Source organism: Camellia sinensis, chromosome 13 (genome assembly GCF_055761805.1).
Source record: "Camellia sinensis isolate YWXY chromosome 13, ASM5576180v1, whole genome shotgun sequence".
Lineage (NCBI taxonomy): Eukaryota > Viridiplantae > Streptophyta > Magnoliopsida > Ericales > Theaceae > Camellia > Camellia sinensis.
The window spans coordinates 3,571,508-3,582,800 of record NC_138973.1 but is presented as its reverse complement, the minus strand read 5'-3'; the positions used below and the strand labels follow the sequence as shown (position 1 = coordinate 3,582,800).

Below are 11,293 nucleotides of genomic sequence, written 5' to 3'. Positions count from 1 at the left end.
TTAGGTCTTATATATATATATATATATATATATTATTTATAAAAAAATTAAAAATTAAAAGCTAAAATTGTTTGATGTATGCTTTTGCTTCCAAAAAAATATACACACATTAGAAATATATATTAAATTTTATAAATAAAAAATACTTCTACTTATTTTGAATATAAATTTGCATTCTTTGCTTTCTCTAGTCACTACTCATCACAAACATTGCTACAGGTCACCCTCACCTCCAGCATTGCCAATGATAACCCTCTCCGACCACCACCCTTGCCACCAACAACCACCCTTGCCACCAACAACCATCTTTAGAGTCTATCGTGTAAGATTATAGGATCTATATACTAGAAATCAAAACACTATGAATATAATTAATTACTAAAATATAAACTTAAATACATACCGTTTAATTCCATGATTGTCTTGAGTTTTACTTCTTTGAAAGAAGATGGTATTCACAATCGGAAAACCTTAGCACCAGCTCTTCCCCTCCTTCTCCTAATCTTTATGTTGTCTTTCAATGGGGCTGACAACCCTTTGATCTACATATATATAGATATATGTAAACCCTAATAAGGATAGGAGAGGGGACTGGGCCTAAATAAAACAATTACTGGGCCCTCCCATTAAGGAATCCAAAAAACTTAAAACAGGCCTTACACCTCCATATCACATATCCACATATAAAATAATATATACACTAAGATGACCATGGCCCAAACTTTATGGATCACAATAATAATTTTGGGCTCATACCAGTCAATCTATCTAAATCACGTTCAACCCGTTTTTCACAAACCAAACAAAATATAGTCAATGACAGCCTAATTAAGAATAAATTCTTACATTCTCCCACTTAGGCAACATTGACTACTTCTTTAAAAAAATATTTTATTTAAGAAAAAATTGACTCTCGGGTTATACAACTTTAGTGGCCACACAAACATGATTCAGAATAGAAACATCTCAGCACAGAATCCCGTTCAATGAGAAATATTAATATCGAATTGTAGCGGTAATTATGCTATTGAACAACATAACACCTTCCGCAATTACAAACACTAATATCTCACCAACATGGATTCCTATATGTGATAAAGTGTAGTGTGAAATTTTAGCATAATTGATCCAAAATTATATAACATGCTAATTCCACATACAGTCCTCTGTATGGTCTTGACAAGACCCTGCAAGGAATTTTATTCCGTTTTACACTTCCAAAAGAAGCCTTTATTCCTCTAAACCGAGGTCTTTCATGCTTTAAACCAAGCATCATTCTTTATAGATCAATATACACTTCTAAACCAAAGTGTTAATCTTTATATCTCAAAATAAAAATATAACTATAAGAGCTCATATAAGAGGTATACATATATGACAATTACCATTTATGTGCACACACACATAACTATAAACAAAATGTGAATAAACACATTAAACTTTATTAACAAAAATATACCATAGATAATATTCATGGGTAAAAAATTTCTTTAACCAAGCACATAAAAAACTGTAAAGTACCCGTATGCTCAATAAATTTAGCAAACTAAAATTTGGCCTAAGCCCTATATTTAGAAGATCAACTAGTATGTATTCTATAACATGTGCTCATAAAGAATATCATCTTCAACAACTCTCTAATTCTGAAGTACTTTAAATTTATGTATTTAACACCATCAGAGTTTTTGTTATTCTTCATAGAGAAAATTAAAACCATATATCATAATACATCTTTGTAGGTTTGGAGATGAAATTAACAATTCCAAGCTCTAAAATAAAATTCTTTAATCGTATAACTCAAGTCAAGCTCTAAAACATGTTGCATAGTGAAAAATTATAAGAGATTTTATGAAACTCTTTTATGAAACAACACCTCATGCAAACATAAAAAATATAACCAATAATAGATACTGTATCGCTTGAGCAACTACCAAAGTCGACATAGTACAACACTACTAAAAAAACCACTTTTTGCGACCGCTATAAACCGTCGCAAATAATAAAAAACAGTCGCAAAAGACTTTTTGCGACGGCCCATGCGACGGCAAATGGGGGTCGCGAATGTGGGGGTGGCAAATACTTTTTGCGACCGCAAAATAGCAGTCGCAAACTATTTGCGACCGCCTAATCTACTTATCGCGACTAATATTTTGCCGTCGCAAAAAAATTAAAAAAATACCTACAATGTATTAGCGACCATCTTGTTACCGTCGCAAAACAAATATAAATAAATAAAATACCTACAATGTTTTAGCAACCTATATTCTCATATATATATATATATATATTCAAGTAGTATATACAATAAATATAAAGTGATATTTGCAAAAATTCTAATACACATGTATTATTTTCCATCACTTCCCTCAACAAAATTATCTTTCTTCAAAAAAAAAAAAAAATGTGCATATAAAATATAAACTTCTATACACACAAAACAAATATCCATCAACCATCCTTAAAAGTATTTATACAAAATACTAATAGATTCAAGTACTAAAAAAAAAAAACTGAATTTAACTCTCAATATCACCCACTCAATCATATCAACTACTCCCTCAACACTACCTGCAAAAATATACATCAATATATTAGTAACAAAGAATCAGCTCCATAGAAAAAGTTTAGTTCATGCATGCACAACACATAGGTAGATGCAAATGATGACCAGTGTAAAGTGAAAAGCATAATAATAGCGTCAAAAAAATATACATATTGTACAGAATATGCAGTCATTCAAGAAAGGAACAATGGAATTAGCATAATAGCACCCAAAAAAAGAAGAAGAATGTACCGAATATGCACTCATGAAGAAAGAAACAATAGAATCAGATACATTTGTGATAGCTCATTGATGTCGGTTAGCTAAATGACAGATAAAACATACTTCCATGTAAGAATAATTCCTAGTTCAAATTTTGATAGGTTTCGAATAATACAAAATATTGTAGCCCAATGTTTATAACTCTGCTGCCAGTTAAAATGTTACACAATCTAAGTGAAAGTGAAAGACTTTAACAGTTTATCCATGAAATTCACAAATTCACTTTTCGCCTAACATAAAGAAAGCACTGTTGAAATTTCAAACTTTAGCAGCCAATTAAATAACTATTATGTAACCCGAAACAAATTCATAAATCACAGCCAGATAATCAGTAGTCACTCATGGCTTTGCTTGTTCTTTTCTTCTAATAATCCATCTCACGTGTGCTATCCAAAATTCACCAAAGTACTCATGTAATCTATGAAAATTCCTACAATCAGGTAAACAAGACAACATTTTTCAGATACTAAAAAAGAAAACGGTGCAATCAATGGATGAAAAAAGCAGGATTAACTAAATTGGAAGTTCATTACGCATTCCAGAGCCAAAACTGAAACAAAACTACTAATTACCAAATTCATCACAAAATCAAAAGTTAATGATTCCAAATCGCAACGAAAACAAAATATCATGACTATGTAAGAGAAATGTTAACGTACTGTCAGCGGCGGATGCCTTGAGTTGTTCGAGTGCAGAGAGGCTCGGACAAGGAGAAACCGAGGCCCTGTTTGGATCGACCAAGACCTCTGAAACAATCTCGCAACGAATGCTGAGACCGCCTCTCTGAATTAGGGCTCGTCTGGTACGAGATGGTTTGCAGAGCACCGGAATTTGAGACGACCTCGACAATGAGGAGGAGCTTCCGCCGGTGTTACTGAGGAGGAGACTCTCCACCTTCGCCCCTGCAAACGCACTCGAAACGGCCAACATTTTATAAAATGCGAGAAAATTAAAATTTGAACCTCACGAAAAATACTTGGCTTCAGTGGATGTGAAGAAGAGATCGTTTTCCAACATTTTCTCGGCAACCAAACACAATAATATCACAAGAAAGCTAAATAATGTAAAGAAAAAGAACGAAAGAGACGCACCTGAAGCTGTGAATCCCTCACATTTTTTGCAAACTTCGAAGCTTGTGATCCAAAGGAGAGCTTCGACCAGTGATCAGAGGATTTGCCAAAACAAAGAGAACGAATACCTACACACAGAGAGAGAGAGAGAGAGAGTAAATTGAAAACCTAGATTTCCTAAGTCAGATAGAGAGAGAAGCAGGGGTGATAGATTAAATTAACTGATTCGATTCAATTCATTTAGTGATATCATTAAACAGAACATAGAGTGATGATTACCAGACGAAGCAAAGGAGCTTCGGGATCCGCAATGCGAGTTAAGGCTATGTCAGAGCTAAATAGATCCGACTCGGCTTGAAATCGGAGAGCAATGTCGGAAATTAGAGAGTTTCAAATTGCTAGAATGAGCAGAAATTTCGACGGATTTGAAGGCGACGAAGACTGATCCGACAGCGGAATAAGCAGCCGTGGAAGCTCCGGCGATTGAAGAAAGAGAAAGAGATGAAGAAGAAGAAGATCGCTACAATGTGTTGTGGTTGATTAATTTGCTTTGGAAGCTCCGAAGAGTGTGAGAATGGCGATGCATATGAAGAGCTTCGACCAGTCAGATTCGAGCGAGAGAGGGTGGAGAGTCAAAAGAGAGTCGAGCGAGAGAGATTTTGAGAGAGACAGAGTTCATACAGAGAGATTTGGGGAATAAGTGAAAAAGGGGAGATAGTTTTTTAACAACGCGGGTCTTCTTTTTTTAATGTAAAAAGTGATTTTTTGCGACCACTAAATCATCCGTCGCAAAAAAATAAACGCAAAAAGTCATATTTCTAGTAGTGCAACCAATAATATTAACATGATTAATTCTTTTATAGACAATCGTATAATCTTTAATTCTCTATAAATATCATAACACTTTATATGTTCCAATCCAATGGTCAAGACTTAAATTAAAATAATAATTGTCTAACAAACTAATTACATATGCACCAAGTTTAATCCAAACTTCATAATTCATTAAACTCTCACAACATTAGCATACAAGACATTCCTCATGAACTTTTCTCAAAATCATTTTATGAATACTGATTGTTACTTAATTAGTCTCGATCACTAAGAAGAGCAACGTAAAGCTTTCAATTCTGCATATTAAATTCAGTAAAAATGTGATCTAGGTATACTCTTTTAGATGAGACAAATAATCCTCTAAGTTATTTTCAAGTACCTTAATGCCAAACACATAAAATAATTTATCAAGATATTTCATATCAAAAATTTATTAACAACAATATCTTCACATCAAGTATTAATTCAAAATTATTACTAGGAAGTAAAATTCCATCAGTATAAAGGATCAAGTAAAAATAAATTGCTCCCACTGACCTTGAGATATATGCATAAAGTAACAGTATTATCCATAAAGCCAAGTAATAATATTTGGTGAACCTTTAATATCATTACTCAGAAATTCGTTTAAAACCATAGATAAAGTTGTTTAACTTACAAATCAAATTTATTTTGTTTGGTGAAGCAAGAGATAAAAATGTCACAATACCACTATGATCATTGTAAACCTATATTTATGACATTGGTAAGAACAATACTCTTTTCAAATCACAACCTCTTACAATAGCTTTGTATTTATTTATTTATCTTTAAAATACTCATTAGATTTCAATTTGTTTATTTATTTATTTATTTTTTAAAAAAAAAGTATACTATGGTCTCATGTCCAATTAATAATTTCTATCAATTCATTTACCATATTACAAATCGCCAATATCTTCATCATATGTAACAATCATCTCTTCAATCTCTTGATATTGCTCATTTAGAAAAATAATATAATCGCAAGGATTTTTTAATTGTATGAGAATGTCTAGAAGGTTGCATGTGTTATACATCTTCAACTTTTATCAATAGACTGAATAGACACTTCAGATTCTACTTGCACTCTCACTTTCTCTATATGAGAATGAACGGACCAATTTATTATAATAGGCACGAGTATACAGGAAGATTTATATATTTAAACTGTTCACCAATCTAATAACTTCACATTTTAAAAGCTTAAAAGATTCTTATGTCAGAACCAAGATAATAGAACCATTGACAACTTACAAAGTAACAGCAAATAGCTATAGGTCCCATTTTGATTTCAAAAATATATCATAAAATTTTTTAATTGTGTACAATCCCAAACTCAAAAGTTATTCTAAATTTTCTACTAGTTCACAATTTAAAAGTGTTTTTTTTTTTATTTTATTTTATTTTATTTTATTTTTAACTTAGTATTATATGTAAAGTATACACAAGTATATATAATAATTAAAAACATTCTTTCACAAAAACACTCGTATAATCTAAACATGTTAACATACACATCATCATTTTATTAGAGTCCAATTACGACTCTCAAGTACTCAACTTTATTCTGAAGTTGCAAGCATGATATATTTAAATTGATTCCACAATTTTGTAAAAAATTAATAAGAGGTTACTACATTAACCAAAATTATCATGTTCACTTTAATATCCATCTTCAATTAGTAATTTAAAAAACTTCACCAATATGTTTTTCAACATAAATGAGATAGACAAATGCATAACATCAATACTCATTTATAAAATTGATAGAATAATTTCTCCCACACACTTTATGATAATTATCATCCAAGTCAAAATAAAATCTATTTCAATTATTATTATTATTTTATTTATTACCAAAATTAAAAATAATAACAATGCTTATTTTGTTGACATTAAAATTGAATTGTATTTCATGGATAATATAAAAATAACATTCTTTAAAATAAGATCAGTACTAAACTATAACTTAAATAACTTGACTAGAAAATAAAATTTTGATTAACACAAGCATTTTTTTGAAGCAATTTAAAAATAAATAAGGAGATTCCGAAGGTGGGAAGAGCGTCATAGCTCACAAAAAATTCTAAAGAATTTTTCTTACTGGAGTTAATAATATATAAAGAGATTTGCAGAATATTCTGAAAAGGAAAACATAAAACACTGAAGAGAGATAACAATTTATAAAAATCGAAGGTATTATATAGAGTATTATAGAATATAATTTATATTTTCTTATAAGAATCACCTAGTAGAATTCTAAAACTCTGCTTTGTTAAATAGTTAATATTGAATATAATTTCAATCTTTCACACTATATTGAGGTGTTAATATAAATGGTTAAGAAGGTGCATTCTCAAGTATTTCAACATCTAAATTAGTTAGATTTAAAACTAAGTCAATATCCATTTACGGATTTACAACCAAAACTTTAATGGAGTAAATTTGATTTTCATAAAAATATCTCATTTCATTGCTTTCAATTCAATATAATATCATTCAATTATATATGGACAATAATAATTTCATAATCACAATTAATATTCTCAAATATTTAAAATGTATCACTCTTAAACTGAATATATAGAAAGCATTTTCACAACTCCAACTTTTAATTATACATAGACAATTAGTATAATCTCACAAGAATATGCTGCGAATAAACTTTAAATGTGCCAGAATGTATCACTATATAAACACCTTTGGGTTGAATATATAGAATACAATCAACATCTTTAAACTTCAATATAATCTTAATTAATTATACATGGGCAATAATTATAATCTCACAACAATGGGCTGCAAATAAACTTTAACAATCTTATTAGATGTTTCAGAATGTATCATCATATAAATACCTTTGGGCTAAATATATAAGACACATTCTAATACCTATAAACAAGTCAACTAGAAAGAATGATTTATCAAGAAATTATCTCCTTTGGGTAGATAAATTCTTTAAAAAATAATAAAATTTCCCTTACTAGTGGCTCACACTACTTCTAAAATTAATACACTCAATTAACCCCCTTTGGGTAGGTAATTGAGTGATATAATATTAGAAGAGCTTTCCAGAATCCTTATCGGTAAATCAGTTTAAATCTCAATAAGTTAACCACTTCGGCAGTATCACCCATATTGATTCAAAAATCTTCCAACTGGGACTACAAAAATAAATATTTGTCCACCTTTAAAACTTTATTTATTTATTAATAATAATGCAATCTATAACCCATCATGCAATATATTATTTAATTATAAAAATAAAAACAATAACATTTTTTTTGGGGGTAAGAAATCAAACGCATAATTTATAAATTATACAAATTAATTTTAACATATAAAGTGGGTGACACACAACAATTAGGTCACATGACTTTTATTAAATTTTCGACATATCCAAGTGCCCATCAAATCATATATACTAAAAATCATACTATGAATCACCACTAAACAGTTACTTAAGAATAATATCTCGCATATGAATTTACAAAAATTACACCAAAGTGATATGCATGATATAGAACTCTTAAACAATCTTAATATTTATGTAAAAGTCATAAAAATGAATATGTTTCATATCTTTTGCAAATATTTGATTAGGTGAGATTTGAAATATATATATATATATATATATATATATATATATCAATACAAATTCAATATACACACGTCCATATTTCACAATTTTCATAAAACTACCAGATCCAAATTACTATTTTTTATTTCATAAAACACAATTGGAAGCAAACTATCAATACACAAACAGTATATATTTGTTACATTGAAAAAGTTTTATTGAAATTACTAAAGCACGATTTTGAGATGCAAAAGCATCATTCAGTAAAAGAAATATTAATTTATTCCTTATCATTATATAAAATAATTTTACTGAAATAATCTATCATGATTTTGATTCTAGTATAAACTTGCTCTGATACCACATGTAAGATTATAGGATCTATATACTAGAAATCAAAACACTATGAATATAATTAATTACTAAAATATAAACTTAAATACATACCGTTTAATTCCATGATTGTCTTGAGTTTTACTTCTTTGAAAGAAGATGGTATTCACAATCGGAAAACCTTAACACCAGCTCTTCCCCTCCTTCTCCTAATCTTTATGTTGTCTTTCAATGGAGCTGACAACCCTTTGATCTACATATATATAGATATATGTAAACCCTAATAAGGATAGGAGAGGGGACTGGGCCTAAATAAAACAATTACTGGGTCCTCCTATTAAGGAACCCAAAAAACTTAAAACAGGCCGTACACCTCCATATCATATATCCACATATAAAATAATATATACACTAAGATGACCATGGCCCAAACTTTATGGATCACAATAATAATTTTGGGCTCATACCAGTCAATCTATCTAAATCACGTTCAACCCGTTTTTCACAAACCAAACAAAATATAGTCAATGACAACCTAATTAAGAATAAATTCTTACATATCGACCCCTCCAACTACACCTCTAATTGTCTACCATCTCTGGCCATTTTTAATTGTTTTCAAAAAGTTTTTGAAAATATATGTATATACCAGACATGATTTTTGTTTTTATTTTTTTTAAAAATGAACAAACTTATTTAATATTATTTGTAAACAAAAAAAAAAAAATTATAAATGTTGCCGAATCACACCATAGTATTTGTAATTTTCTTTAATTTGCTCCTTACTGAGTTTCATTATAATGGAATGAACCACACTTTGGGCCTTTATGGTCTCAACTCACAAACCACATTCATGTGGCTACCTATATTCTTGTTGTGATTCATACTCTACTTTTCTTTTTTTTCATATGAAAATAGTATTCAATAGGATTGCTATATTTTATAGGATTTTTTTTTTCATTTTATATCATGAAATATATAACAAGTCTTCACTATTTATTTAGTGATTATTTTCCAATAAAAAATCAATTATAAATACAAATAAATAATAAAACCAAATAGTGACAAAAAATTTAATAAAATATAAGAATTGGGGGATGCACCAATAAATCCCAAATTAATAACTTATGCACTGTTTAGTCCTAAAAGTTTTCTTATAGACCGAAAGGTCCCATTACAATGTTAATAACATCAGATACAATGTTAATAACATCAGAGTCATGTTACAAACATTGGATTTCAAACATCTAATGTTCATCAAATTTCAATAATGTTTGAAAATATAGGATGAAAAACATCTAATGTTCATCAGATTTCAATAAATTTTGAAATTATAGAATGAAACATCAGATCATTTACATCATTCACATCATGTTGATGTAAAAATGGGACTAAATGGAGCATAAGAAAACTTTTAAGACTAAATGGTTCAACGTTTCAAAAATTAGGACTTATGGGTAAATTTTCCATAAGATTTCAAGTCATAAAAATCTTGACGTCAAGTCCAAGATAGAATACTCTTTGTTTATTAAATTCCAATGAATCAAAAAAGAAAAAGAAAAAAAAGAATAGAGACCCTAGTCTTGAATGTATGTATTCGTCATATATAGCTAGTTTTGAGAAGACAGCCGGTCTGGATTTTATTTTTATTTTTATATTTTTGTGAAATTGAGAGTCAAAACAATAAACGGAATTTAAATTCTTCATCATAAATAAACAAATATATAGCTGCAAGTTTTGGATTTCAACTTAAATTCTCTAATCAATCCTTATACACACACATATATATATATATATATATATATATATTATATAGAGTAAATTGCACTGATAGTTTTTACATTTTTTCTAGAGTCATTTTAGTTTATAAATTTTTAATTGATTCAATTTTGACTCTTAATTAATAATTCTGCGAGAGGTTTTAACAAAAGAGTATCATTAAGGTGGTTAACATTAACCCATTGAGTTGTGCAAATTTACAATTTTGCCTCTAAAATAATGACATATACCACTTATGTGTGCATTTTTTATTAGAAAAATACAAACAACTATTATTAATTAGATTAAATTGAGACAAAAGCAAAATTTAAGATTAAAATGAAATAAATTAAAATTATAAATATTAAAATAACATGAGCATCTAAATATAGGAACTATGGTATAATTTGCCAATATATATATTGAGTTTTTATTTGGATTCCAATTTAAATTCTCTAATCAGTCCTAATATATATTGAGTTTGACTTGTTGAATATAAGTTCGAATACTACTTCCATCTATAAAAAAAAAAAAAAAAAAAGGTTTGAATACTTTAATTGTTCGGCTTTACTTATAGGAGAATTTACAAATCAATGATACTATCCTAAAATAATTAAAGAGTTTATGAAAAACATTATGACTTTAATCATTAAAGTATGTAAAGTTTATCATAGATCTGTAATTATTTTTCAAAAATAACATTGATTTGTTATTTCCTTATATATATATATATATATATATATTGATATAACGATAATGTGAATGGTGTGTATGATAACATTACGGTGATAAGAAGGCATCGTTTAGAAATTAAACATTTTAATCAAAAAGTTAAATAATAACTATAAGTTATTGCATCATTATTTTTATTTT

At 28.7% G+C, this 11,293-nt stretch overlaps 1 long non-coding RNA gene across 1 annotated transcript; it reads right to left on the bottom strand.

Moving 5' to 3' along the window:
* Window positions 1-2,812: 2,812 nt before the first annotated feature.
* Window positions 2,813-4,399, bottom strand: LOC145806512 (uncharacterized). The gene is made up of 3 exons (XR_014349823.1): window positions 4,174-4,399; window positions 3,484-4,022; window positions 2,813-3,254 (listed from the first exon to the last, which is right to left on the bottom strand). It is a non-coding gene; the product is annotated as an uncharacterized LOC145806512 (long non-coding RNA).
* Window positions 4,400-11,293: the final 6,894 nt, after the last annotated feature.